The 13,096-nt window shown below is 41.3% G+C and overlaps 1 protein-coding gene across 5 annotated transcripts in view; it reads right to left on the bottom strand.

Annotated features, from left to right (window-relative positions):
* LOC136864640 (COP9 signalosome complex subunit 7a) overlaps positions 1–13,096 on the bottom strand; it is a 370,749-nt gene that overhangs the window by 46,651 nt on the left and 311,002 nt on the right. The window lies entirely within an intron of this gene.

Raw genomic sequence — 13,096 nt, 5'->3', positions numbered from 1 at the left:
CATGTTTGTGACACATATCAATGTCTAATGGTTGTAATATTGTAATATATCAGCTGATGATGACTATAAATAGTCGAAACCGGTACCAATGTGAATCTGTTCATAATAAATAGTATAGATAGGTGGAACATCTTTCTTGTCTATATACGTGCAGCCAATCAATACGGATTATTATTATTAGTGTATGGCAAGGAAATTATATACATAATATACAATATATACATAATAACAAAAACATTGATTCACTTCAGGCATTAGTGTTGTATCTGAATGTCCAACTTTTCAATCCACTGTAGTGCTTCCGCTGTTGGAGATAGGAAGTCTTCCAAACTACCTGGATAAGCCCGCAGTTGACACTCGCTTACAATGTGAGGAATAGTCTGGCGAGGGGCTCCACAGTCACATTCTGGAGATGGTACAAAGTTCCACTTGTAGAGAGAATCCCTGCACCTTCCATGACCTGTCCTGATCCTGTTCAGTCTGGACCAAGTTGCACATGGTAGTTGGGATCCATTTGCAATATTTTCCCCTCTGAAGATGTTATGCAGGGGCACGTTGGGAGAGTTATTCCAGCGGCCTTTCCACTCCTCCAAAGCATTGAAGTTGGTGGACGTCTTCAGAGCAAATCAATACGGAAATGAAACTTATAAATAATGACACATATCTCTCCCACGAAGCTTTCTTACTTTGGTGAATAAGAACTCGCGCCTTAGCACCGAGTTGTTTAAATGTTACCAAGTTGGCCACAGTAGGCTGTTTACAGTAACGTTTATGAACTCGACGGCGTTCTTTGATAGCTGCTGCTATTTCTTCGTTCCACCAAGGAACAAGTTTTCGACGAGGAGTCCCCGAGAAGGACGGAATGGACTCCTCAGCAGCAGCAAGAATAACTTGGGTGATGTAAGTTATTTCCTCGCCGATGGTCCACCTGATATCGTCGTTAAAGACAGCTAGTGAAGTGTACTTTAGCCAATCAGCATGTTTAAGAATCCATCGAGGAGGAGCTTTGACAGATTTTTGTATCAACAAAGTAAGGATGATGGGAAAATTGTCACTGTCACAGAGATCATCGTGTGTATTCCACCGAAACAGCGGAACCAACGTTCGGCCGCATAGATTTACGTCTATGCGAGAATATGTGCCGTAACGTACACTAAAGTGAGTTGGTTCCCCTGTGTTCAAAACACATAAATCCAGCTCTGTTACTAATCTTTCCAGCTCTCGTCCCAGGGGGCCAGGCGTCTCTAAGCCCCATATGGGGTGATGGGTGTTAAAATCGTCCAACAAGATGAAGAGAGGTGGAAGCTGATCTATAAGATCAGTGACATCATTTATGTTATGAGGCTGGCCTGGTGGAAAATATACGTTACACACTGTTGCTATGACAGGCAGAGGTACCTGCACTGCAATTGCTTCCAATGGGGTCCTTAGAGGAACCTCTTCGCTATAAGTATCAGAACGGACAAAAATACCCATGCCACCAGACGCCCGGTGGGCATAATATCGTTCTGTCGAGTATAGTCTGAAATTTCGCAAGACCGTATGATGACCTGGTCTGAAGTTTGTCTCCTGAATACAGACTATACTCGCTGTGTACTCACTAATGAGATGACGTAGCTCAGCAAGATGCCTGTCATAACCATTACAATTCCACTGTGGACTATGAAAGGAGTGTCAGGTTATGAGCGACAAGATGCTCGTAAGCCTGAACACTATCAACATTCACATCCGTAGATGAAGATGACAGCGCGATGTCCATCCCATCATCGACAGACGGCAGGGATGACGCCCAGAACTTCGACGCTTTTCGGGGGCGGGAAGTTCTCCTACGAGGGGAGCGCGCAAGTTTGGGAACAGGAGAACCTGCTGGCGCAGACTCATACCCTCCAGATAGAGGGCATGATTTCTTCTTCGCCGCCTTCTTTTCTAGTTTAGATGGGCTGGGAGTTGGTTTCCCAGCCCTGGCCGATGATGCCGCCTCCGCCGGCTGGGGCACGGCTTTCGCCGACCTCTTACGGGGGTAGGCTTAGCCTTCCCCCTTGCTGTGCCGGCTTAGTACTGCCAGCCGGCACAGACTTCTGGTTGGTCAAAGGTGGGGTGGTGCCCCCTTCGAGCTTTTACTCTTTGCAACGTTGCTCTGAGGAGCACAAGTGACGATGTTGTAAATGACAAACCTGGAAGACTCTGAGCTATCATGCTATAGTCGATTGTACGGGCAGGGGTATTCGTGGAGTTGAACTTACGGCGCGCTTCCTGGTAGGAAAGACCATCCACGGTCTTGATCTCCTGGATCTTCTTTTCACTCAGATACGTTGGACAGTTCCGATCCCAAGGGGAATGGAAACCAGAGCAGTTAGTGCACTTGTACAGAGTTGTGCACTCCTCCGCGCCATGAGCTACTCGTCCACATGTGCCTTATACAGACGGATTTGAACAACGAGATACCATAGGTCCGAAACGCTGGCATTGATAGCATCGCATAGGAGGCGGGATGTACAGCCTCACATCGCAAAGATAAGTTGTTACCTTGACTTTCTCTGGTAACACTGACAACTTGAAAGAGACAATGAAGGCACCAGTGGCAAAGTCTTCACCATTAACCTTGCGCATAATGCGCCGGACGTGTGTCATGCCACAGTTCTTCATGTCGTCCATGAACTCGTTATCAGTGTTCAAAATAAGGTTGCGGTGAAAGATGACTCCACAAACCAGATTCAAGGATTTGTGTTCCTCCACTTTGATGGGGATTTCGCCAAAGTGGTTGCACTTAAGCAACTGATCAGCTTGCAGTGCTGTATGAGTCTTCAATAGCAAACTACCGTTGCACATTTTCTTGAGATCCTCAAGTTCACTATAGACGCCTTCAATGTGTCTACTAAAAAGGATCGACATTACCAGCTTAAAATCATGCCCATCAGTTCTGGTAGCGACCAGAAACCTAGGGAAGCTGGATCCCATTCCTTCACGCTGCGCATGTTCCCAGGGAGTTGACCCTCTCAGGGAAGCAAAAGTTAAAGACTTCGGTGGGGGCCACCTTGGGATGGGTGACTTCGTTTCGAAGCCATGCCTGAAATCATCCTCCCCGAATAGCACCCACTCCTATCAGGGGTCTCTCTAGCCGAACCAAGCAGCCAAGGCAATACACACCTGGTCATAGCAGGTACTGCCTGGGGTCCGATGTTGGACGACGCCTAATACGGGATGACTGAGGCAATGAGCACTAGGACTCCCATCCTCCAGTCACTCGCAATAGCATGTACCCCATAGCATGTACAGAGCACTAAATATAGCGGAAAAAAAGAATAAATAATGAATATGTCCTTCTGGCATTCGGCTGTGCGGGGACCTGTGTTGTCAGGCGGATACTACTGCCAGGATACATGGCGCTCCCAACTGCAAGATTCCTGGGTGGTCAAATGCGGGCTTTTGGGCGTAATCGCACACGTAAGAGGCCCATCTCCGAGCAGCACGCACATCAAAAATTTTGAAATGATCTACAACTGACCCTCGAAAAAACAATAAGAAATAAAGAGGGGACAATGGCCACATGATCCTTTTAGTCGCCTTCTACGACAGGCAGGGATTACCTGTGGATGTATTCAGCCTCTCCCATTCACAGGAGGTCCAACACATTATACCAAGCCGCAATCCATGTCCGTGCCTAGGTCGCCCCTTTTAGTCGCCTCTTACGACAGGCAGAGGATACCGCGGGTGTATTCTACATGTGCGTCCCCCACCCACAGGGGGTGCTCGTCTTCTGAGCCCAACTTGGCTGGTTTGATCAAGGCTCAGTCCAGTGATATTTGAAGGTGCTCAAATATGTCAGTCTTGTGTCTGTAGATTTACTGGCATGTTAACGAACTCCTGCGGGACAAAATTCCAGCACCCTGGCGTCTCTAAAAACCATAAAAGTAGTTAGTGGGGCATAAAATCAATAATATTATTTATTATTGCAACTTGTAGGCCATGATCTACTTTCAATTTTTTTTTTTTTTTTTGCTAGTTGTTTTACGTCACACCATCACAGATAGGTCTTATGGTGACGATGGGATGGGAAAGGGCTAGAGGTGGGTTAAGGTACAGCCCCAGCATCTGCCTGGTGTGAAAATGGGAAACCATGGAAAACCATTTTCAGGGCTGCCGACAGTGAGGTTCAAACCCACTATCTCCCGGATACAAGCTCACAGCTGCATGCCCCTAACTGCACAGCCAACTCACCTGGTTACTTTCAATTTATATACATAATCTAAGACAAGAATATTTTTGAACAACTAAATGTTAAACCAAATGTATTGTATACATTAATATTTTATAATAACCAAATTTACCTACACTTACATTCTTTTGTCTGGAGGAAAGCGGAAAGAAAGATTTTGATAATTTCACTAGTTCAAAGTAGGCCCTAACTGCAGCATAAAACAGCACAAACCTAGTAAGATATTGTTCACTGCTAGTCTGTTTGTAATTTCAAAAACTTTTTGCCTGCGGATAAATGACATTTTCAAAAAGAGCTTCATCTTAACACAAATCCAAGAACAAAATTTCATACAACACCAGCTGATCAGTATCACTGGCAATCAATGTGATGTGGTATCTTGCAAAGTGGACGATGATAATGAAGATGATGATGATGATGATGATTGTTGTTTAAAGGCTCCTAACAGGTAGGCCATCAGCCCCTAATGATATGCAGAGCAACGAAATGAAATGATAATTAATAGTTCAAAATGTAACCACTGACTAGAATCTAAACGAATGATGATGAAAAAATTACAATGAATCCAAAACAATCAGTGGATCCGATTCACTATGCCTTATTTTCTGGGATGTCGCAAAGTGGCAAGTATTCTCTATAGTGTATTTCGTGTTAATATAAGAACAGATCTTCACTGAAGGCTGTAAATAAAGGTTACAGGAACTTGTGAAAATTTAGATTTTATAATTCCACCTTTACAATACTGTAATTGACTTTACTACAAAGACTACATTACATTACACTCGTGAAACATGTTTCGTCCTCTTATAGGACATCTTCAGTCACAAATACAAATACATAACATTAAAAATAAGGCGAGGACACATTAAAATAAGTGAATGCAAAGTCTTTGTATGCTGTAACGCGGCGTGATAGCGTCTTGTCAATCTTCAATGTTAAAATGGTGCAGTGTGAACATGATATGAAGCATGAAGTCCAATTAAAATCATATGTTAAAACTGTTGTTCAAAACAACGTATTGTCAATTATAAAACACCGTAAGTGGCTATGCAAATAAAATTATGTGCATATTGTATGTGGTGATGCCACATTATAATAGATTTCTTGATTAGGAGGTGGAGTTATACTGATGCTAGTTGAACCTGATTGTGTGTTGACAATAGGGGCCTAAAAAAGAAAAAAGAAAATATGAATGAACTGAAGAATAAAATGCCATTAAAATGTGAACTAAGTGCCCATCCAGTCACTCACCTCCTTGCCCGTCCCACATCGACCACTCCACCTCAAGTGCTAAGGCTAACTGAGTGACGTCCTCGAAGGTCGTTGAGGACCGATTATGAGGGGAGGTTGAGAGAAGTTTGACGTAAGGGGAGAGGCGTGAGGTGACGTATTATTCGCGCGCCTTCGTGAAAAGAATTTATTGATTAACTCCTCGAAAAGTATATTGATATCCTCCGATATCTCATTAAGATTATAAATCGGGTTGCATTTTTTATCAATATTTATAAAGATGTTTTCTAAAATGTTCAATAGATTTTCCTTTCTTACATAAATGGAGAATTTGAAGGTCTTGTTGTATACCCGTGAATGTATGATTGGTATCGTCCATATGAGAACCGAATGCTGAGAATCTGCCGTACTTTGACGCATTAACATGTTCATTATACCTTATGTTAAAATTGCGGCCTGTCTGTCCAATATAACTGGCGGGACACTGCTGGCACTTTAATTTGTAAACACCTGATTTCTGAAATTTGCTATTGCCGTTATTGATAGTGAGCTGATTGAAGAAAAGATGAGTGTTGTTATTGGTTGTTTTAAAAGAAACTTTCATATTAAGTTTTTTGAAAACATTCGTGATTTCGTATATTTTACTGTGACTATAAGTAAAAAGGGCGTAACTATCTTCTTTCTTTTTGGTATCCTTGGTTAATGTGGAAAATGATTTTTTCTCAATTTTGCTAATAATTTTATCTACAAACTTCCTGTTGAACCCGTTTCTTTTTGCTATAAAATAAATAGTATCCAATTCATTTTTACGATCTGCTTCTGACATGGGTATATTATAAGCTCTATAAATCATACTGTAAAAGGAGGCCCTCTTATGTGCTGCTGGGTGTACGGAATTTTGTTTAATTACGTTTGCCGTTTGAGTAGGTTTCCTAAATATTTTAAACCTAAGTTTATTAGAGTCATTAATAATTGCAATGTCAAGAAAGTTTAATGTTTTATTATTTTCACTTTCGAAAGAACATTTAATCTGTGAATCCATATTGTTTAATTGTTCTAATACCTCCTGTCCATTAGTAATGCTATGGTCAATTATTGTAAACGTATCATCTACATATCTCCACCAGCTTATTATTCCTTTAATGTTGTTAATTTTGCTATTTTCAAGAAAATCCATATAAATTTCCGCCATAATTCCCGAAGCTGGGGCCCTCATAGGAAGACCTTCCTGTTTATATGAAATTTATAACGTGCAATGGTTATGAGGATATTTAAAGGTTGCAGTAAGGATGTAAATGAGAGGGCATATAAGTCACTGGTATGACCTCAATTAGAGGATGGTTCCAGTATATGGGACTCTCACCAGGATTATTTGATTTAAGAATTGGAAAAGATCCAAAGGAAAGTAGCATGATTTGTTCTGGATGACTTCTAACAACAGAAGGTAGTGGTACAAAACATTGCAAACTTTGGGCTAGGAAGTGTTCAGAGTATGGAGACAAGCTGCTTGACTAATCAGTATATCCGAGCTGTCACTGGGGAGATGACATTAGTAGACGAATAAGCTTGAATGGAGTTTTTAAAAGTAGGAATGATCATAATATCAAGATAAAGATGGAATTCAAGAGGACAAGTTGGGGCAATTATTAATTTATATGAAGAGGAATTAGGGATTGGAATAATTTACAAAAGTAGATGTTCGATAATTTCCAACTTGTTTGAAATCATTTAAGAAAAGATTAGGTAAACAATTGATAGGAAATCTGCCACCTGGGAATAGCCCTAAATGTGGATCATTGGTCCCAGACTGATTCACTGAGCAGCTAGCTGTGCTCAGAGATGGATAAGACAGTGATGTGCATCAGGGGAATTGGACAGCAAGATGCACTGGTTTAAAGTGAGTGTTGACAAGACAGATAACTGTTTAGTTCAAGCTTAACACCAAACTCATGTTCTTGATGTTAGTGGAACTCTGGGAAGTCACCATTTCTGGTGTGCTTGTACCACAGTTGAATACATGAAGCTGACTCTATTGCAATAAAGTTGCCATCTAAGAGATTCTTTGCTGAGCACAAAGCTGCTCGCGCATACTTGCAGTTTAAACTCTGATCATAACTGGGATTATGTGCTCTCCAAGAGTTCATTCATTCCATCAAATGACTGGCGAAAACTTCTGATGATGATGATGATGATGATGATGATGATGATGATGATGCTTATTGTTTAAAGGGGCCTAACATCTAGGTCATCGGCCCCTAATGGTACAAAATGAGACAAAATGTACTGTAATGACAAATTAAAAGTCCAAAATTCTCCACTGACCAGAATTCAAAACATGAGGACGAAGAATGAATGGATGGATATGAATTTAAAACAATCAGTGGAGCTGACCCGCAATGCCTCAGTCACAGAAACTGACATAAAACAATGGTATTACTGGCCAAGGGACTGCTTCTATAACACAATACTGAATCGATGATGCTTGCAGTCTAAAGGGGTCCAGAATCCAGGTCATCGGCCCCTCATAATAGTACTTATCAGTAGGAAAGTAGAACCATGGTACTTGTCATGGTGCAGTACTTATCATAAGCAGCGTAGACTCACGGTATTCCACACATTATGGTACTACTCACAGCTAATGAAATTCGCACATGTAATACAGACCAATGGTGTTTCGCACATTGTGGTGTACAAGAGGGAGGCGAAGGAAAGGGAGGAGTTGTAGAAGACAGGTGGTCTAATGTTCTAAGGGGAAGGAGATTGCAGGCTAAGGGCTCTATTCAGGATCAGAATTCAGGCCAGGTGTCTGTTAGAAATCGGTACAAGTCACTCCAGGTAGAACAACAGAGGGAAGATGAGGGACAGGGAACTGTTGCTGAGATGTGTGGAAGTAGGAGGAAGGGAAAAGGTAGGAAAAGGAAATGTAGAGTAGAGGATAGGAAAAGACAGGTGGAACAGGGTCATCGGAAGGAGAAAAGGGAGGAGGAAGTAGCTTCTTCAGCTATCAGGAAAGATAGGGCTGACCAGGAGGGGAGAGGATCAAATGAGGTGGGTAGGGTTGAGGCTCTGGTCATGGGGGATTCCATCGTTAGACACGTGGGGAAAGTGTGTGGAGGAAAGGGAACCAGGGTAGAATGTTATCCAGGAATTAGGTTGAGGCAGATGTTGAGGAAAGTAGAAGAGAGGGAGGAGGGGAAGGAAAAGGTGGTAGTGTTTCACGTTGGTACCAACAACGTAAGGCAAGCTGATATAAGTACCAACATAGTTGGAGATGAGTGGGATCTGGTAAATGCAGCACGGGTGAAGTTTAAGAAAGCGGAGATTGTTATTAGTGGAATACTGTGTAGGAGGGATACTGACTGGAGGGTGATTGGGGATTTAAATGAGACTATGGAGTGGGTATGTGGGAAACTGGGAGTGAAATTTCTAGATCCTAATGGGTGGGTAGGAGATAGGGATCTGCGCTCGGATGGATTTCATTTAAACCGCAGTGGTACGTATAAGTTAGGAAATTTGTTTGGAAGGGTAATAGGGAGGTACATTCAGGGAAACGGGATGGCCTAGGGAGCGGTGATAAGGGAACAGGGAACTGGAAATCAAGTAGGGATGACATAAAATTGTTAGTGTTGAACTGTAGAAGTATTGTAAAGAAAGGAATAGAATTAAGAAATTTAATAGATATATATTTACCAGATATTGTAATAGGAGTTGAATCATGGCTGAGAAATGATATAATGGATACAGAAATTTTCTCAAGCCACTGGAGTGTGTATCGTAGAGATAGGATAGGAATGGTGCGGAAGGGGAGTGTTCATTCTGGTGAAAGAAGAATTTGTAAGCTACGAAAAAGTTAAAGATGAGACACATGAAATTCTAGGTGTAAGGCTCATTTCTAAAGATAATAGGCAACTTGATATTTTTGGAGTGTACAGATCAGGAAAGGGTAGCACTGACGCGGATTCGGAATTATTTGATAGGATAGTCAGCTATGTGGGAAACGACAAGAAAAGAAATGTGATTGTAGCAGGAGATCTGAATTTGCCAGATGTCAAATGGGAAGGAAATGCGAACGACAGGAAGCATGACCAACAAATGGCAAATAAGTTAATATGGGAAGGACAGCTGATTCAGAAAGTGATGGAACCAACCTGAGGGAAAAATATCCTGGATGTCGTGCTGATAAAACCAGATGAGCTCTATAGGGAAACTGAAGTAATAGATGGTATTAGTGATCATGAAGCTGTTTTTGTCGTAGTTCAAAATAAATGTGATAGAAAGGAAGGTCTTAAAAGTAGGACTGTTAGGCAGTACCATATGGCTGATAAAGCAGGCATGAGGCAGTTTCTAAAAAGTAACTATGATCGGTGGAAAACGGAAAATAAAAATGTAAACAGACTTTGGGATGGGTTTAAAGAAATTGTTGAGGAATGTGAAAACAGGTTTGTACCTTTAAGGGTGGTAAGGAATGGTAAAGACCCACCTTATTATAATAGAGAAATAAAGAGACTAAGAAGGAGGTGCAGACTGGAAAGAAATAGAGTTAGAAATGGCTGTGGAAGTAAGGAGAAATTGAAGGGACTTACTAGAAAATTGAATCTAGCAAAGAAGGCAGCTAAGGATAACATGATGGCAAGCATAATTGGCAGTCATACAAATTTTAGTGAGAAATGGAAGGGTATGTATAGGTATTTTAAGGCAGAAACAGGTTCCAAGAAGGACATTCAAGGAATAATTAATGAACAAGGGGAGTGTGTATGTGAGGATCTTCAAAAGGCAGAGGTATTCAGTCAGCAGTATGTAAAGATTGTTGGTTACAAGGATGATGTCGAGATGGAGGAGACTAAGGCCAAAGAAGTAATAAAATTTACATATGATAACAATGACATTTACAATAAGATACAAAAGTTGAAAACTAGAAAAGCGGCTGGAATTGATCAGATTTCTGGGGATATACTAAAGACAATGGGTTGGGATATAGTACCATATCTGAAGTACTTATTTGATTATTGTTTGGTCGGAGGAGCTATACCAGATGAATGGAGAGTTGCTATAGTAGCCCCTGTATATAAAGGAAAGGGTGATAGACATAAAGCTGAAAATTACAGGCCAGTAAGTTTGACATGCATTGTATGTAAGCTTTGGGAATGCATTCTTTCTGATTATATTAGACATGTTTGTGAAATTAATAACTGGTTCGATAGAAGGCAATTCGGTTTTAGGAAAGGTTATTCCACTGAAGCTCAACTTGTAGGATTCCAGCAAGATATAGCAGATATCTTGGATTCTGGAGATCAAATGGACTGTATCGCGATTGACCTGTCTAAAGCATTCGATAGGGTGGATCATGGGAGACTACTGGCAAAAATGAGTGCAATTGGACTAGACAAAAGAGTGACTGAATGGGTTGCTATATTTCTAGAAAATAGATCTCAGAGAATTAGAGTAGGTGAAGCTTTATCTGACCCTGTAATAATTAAGAGGGGAATTCCTCAAGGCAGTATTATCGGACCTTTATGTTTTCTTATATATATAAATGATATGAGTAAAGGAGTGGAATCAGAGGTAAGGCTTTTTGCGGATGATGTTATTCTCTATAGAGTGATAAATAAGTTACAAGATTGTGAGCAACTGCAACGTGACCTCGAAAATGTTGTGAGATGGACAGCAGGCAATGGTATGTTGATAAACGGGGTTAAAAGTCAGGTTGTGAGTTTCACAAATAGGAAAATTCCTCTCAGTTTTAATTACTGCGTTAATGGGGTGAAAGTTCCTTTTGGGGATCATTGTAAGTATCTAGGTGTTAATATAAGGAAAGATCTTCATTGGGGTAATCACATAAATGGGATTGTAAATAAAGGGTACAGATCTCTGCACATGATTATGAGGGTGTTTAGGGGTTGTAGTAAGGATGTAAAGGAGAGTGCATATAAGTCTCTGGTAAGACCCCAACTGGAGTATGGTTCCAGTGTATGGGACCCTCAGCAGGATTACCTGATTCAAGAACTGGAAAAAATCCAAAGAAAAGCAGCTCAATTTGTTCTGGGTGATTTCCGACAAAAGAGTAGCGTTACAAAGATGTTGGGTTGGGAAGAACTGAGAGAAAGAAGAAGAGCTGCTCGACTAAGTGGTATTGACTAGGTTGACATTACACAAATATTTTTTTTAAATTATATGTAATTACTGTCGTCAATACGAACCAAATATGAGATTAATGACTTGTAAAATAAGTGGTATGTTCCGAGCTGTCAGCGGAGAGATGGCGTGGAATGACATTAGCAGACGAATAAGTTTGAATGGCGTTTATAAAAGTAGGAAAGATCACAATATGAGGATAAATTCAAGAGGACAAACTGGGGCAAATATTCATTTATAGGAAGGGGAGTTAGGGATTGGAATAACTTACCAAGGGAGATGTTCAATAAATTTCCAATTTCTTTGAAATCATTTAGGTAAAGGCTAGGAAAGCAACAGATAGGGAATCTGCCATCTGGGCGACGCCCTAAATGCAGATCAGTATTGATTGATTGATTGATTTGATTTACAGGCAACGCAAACCTATGGTTTTCATCACATAAGGGTACTACCACAGGGACTCGTACTATCCCGTGGTGTTCCTTATATAGTGGGTACTAATCATAGGCAAGCCAGAACCATGGTGTCGCTCACGCACAGTGTCGCTAATATAGTGGTACTAATCACAGGTACTGTAAAAGTCTGACCACATGGTGCTCCTGCATGCTACTAATCACAAACCTATTTGGTACCTAACATAGTGCTACTAAGCGCAAGTAAAAGTGATGCATGGTGTTCCCCACACGGTGGTACTATGCATAAGTAGTTTCATGGTTCTAATACAATCATCACCTTGGTCGCCCCTTTTAATCGCCTCTTACAACAGGCAGGGGATACTGTGGGTGTATTCTTTGCATCCCCCACCGACAGGGGGTTGTGTGTTTGGTCCGCGAGAGGTATTTTATTTCCCTCAAGTCCGCCGGCAAGCCGGTTAGGACCCCCCCTATCCGCCACCTGGGACGCGCCAAGTGGGAATATCATCTCTCCCCCCCCTGCTACACAAGCATAGTAGGTTCATGGCAACAACTTTTCTACTGGTCACAGGTAACCCAACACAACCTGAGATATGTTACAATTCATGTAGCAGCTGTTACTCTATGTGTCCAGTTAGGGTGGATGTGGTCTCATGGGGTGGTGGTGATTACTGTTTTAAGAGGAAGTACAACTAGGCAAGGCAGGAGTTTGATATCAGACAGGTGATCATATCACAACAGACCAATGTTTGCACATACTTGTGAATTTATGCCTGTGAGTGTGAGAGAGCACTATCCAAATGAAGTAATGTATTTCCAACATGGCCATTCGCCCTTCCACATCAGCAGTCAAGGACACTCAAACGGCTTGAGTTCCTTGAATTTCAGACTTCAACCCTATACAAAATGTATGGACTACATGGAAATATCACTTGAAGGAAAAGTTACCTCACTCTCTTCCTCGTTTGCAACATTCTTTCACACATACTGTTAAAGCCAATGAATTCTGAATGAGATACTGGGTAATGTATAAAATATCCTGAATTTTGAGCAATTTCAAACAAACTGTGAACTCTTCAACCAAATAAAAAATATACTCATAAAG

This window comes from Anabrus simplex, chromosome 2 (genome assembly GCF_040414725.1).
Source record: "Anabrus simplex isolate iqAnaSimp1 chromosome 2, ASM4041472v1, whole genome shotgun sequence".
Taxonomy (NCBI): Eukaryota; Metazoa; Arthropoda; class Insecta; order Orthoptera; family Tettigoniidae; genus Anabrus; species Anabrus simplex.
This window is presented reverse-complemented; position numbering and strand designations above follow the sequence as displayed.